The following is a 694-nucleotide window of genomic DNA, read 5'->3' as shown; positions in this document are numbered from 1 at the left end:
TCTGACATGGACTACTATATCATTGTTTTCACTCTAAGTAACAATATAAAGATCTCCAACTAATTAATCACAATTTTTTTCTATGAGATTGTGTTGTCTTCTCTTTCAATTTGAGTGTGTACTTTTTTTCATTATCCTTTTTTTTAAATAACATATAGTGTGGGGTTGTTGAACTTTTTGTGGAGAAAACTAAGCTAAGGTAGTTTCTATTGTATTAATTAGATGGTGTCAAATCAAAAGGAATTGGATAAAAGAAAATTTGATTGTTGTATTAAAATTTTTCAGCTAAGGACTTTAGAAGTTCTGAATCTCAAGGAGAGGGTTCTCCACACTTATAAATAGCAACGTTATTTTAAGAAACTATGCCATCAACGCATCTCCAGTTTCATCATCAACATATTCCACTATCTTTTCCTTTGTTATTATTATTCTTCTACTCTTTCATATTTTGTTCATACTCAATTACTCACTACTCATCAACATGACTATGTTCTTTGAGCAAACTGATGATTATTTTGGTAATTTTTTGAAAACCTTTATTTATTTGTTTTTAACCATAATTTAAATATATTTTTTAAAAATTAATTTTCTCTCCTTATTGCGAATTCCTCTTGGGGGATTCTTATGATATTGAGGTCGCATTTTTATAGGACTTAAATATATATATATATATTAGTTGTATTGTACACTCAAT

Source organism: Arachis stenosperma, chromosome 10, assembly GCF_014773155.1.
Source record: "Arachis stenosperma cultivar V10309 chromosome 10, arast.V10309.gnm1.PFL2, whole genome shotgun sequence".
Taxonomy (NCBI): Eukaryota; Viridiplantae; Streptophyta; class Magnoliopsida; order Fabales; family Fabaceae; genus Arachis; species Arachis stenosperma.
Note: the sequence above shows the minus strand (reverse complement) of the source record.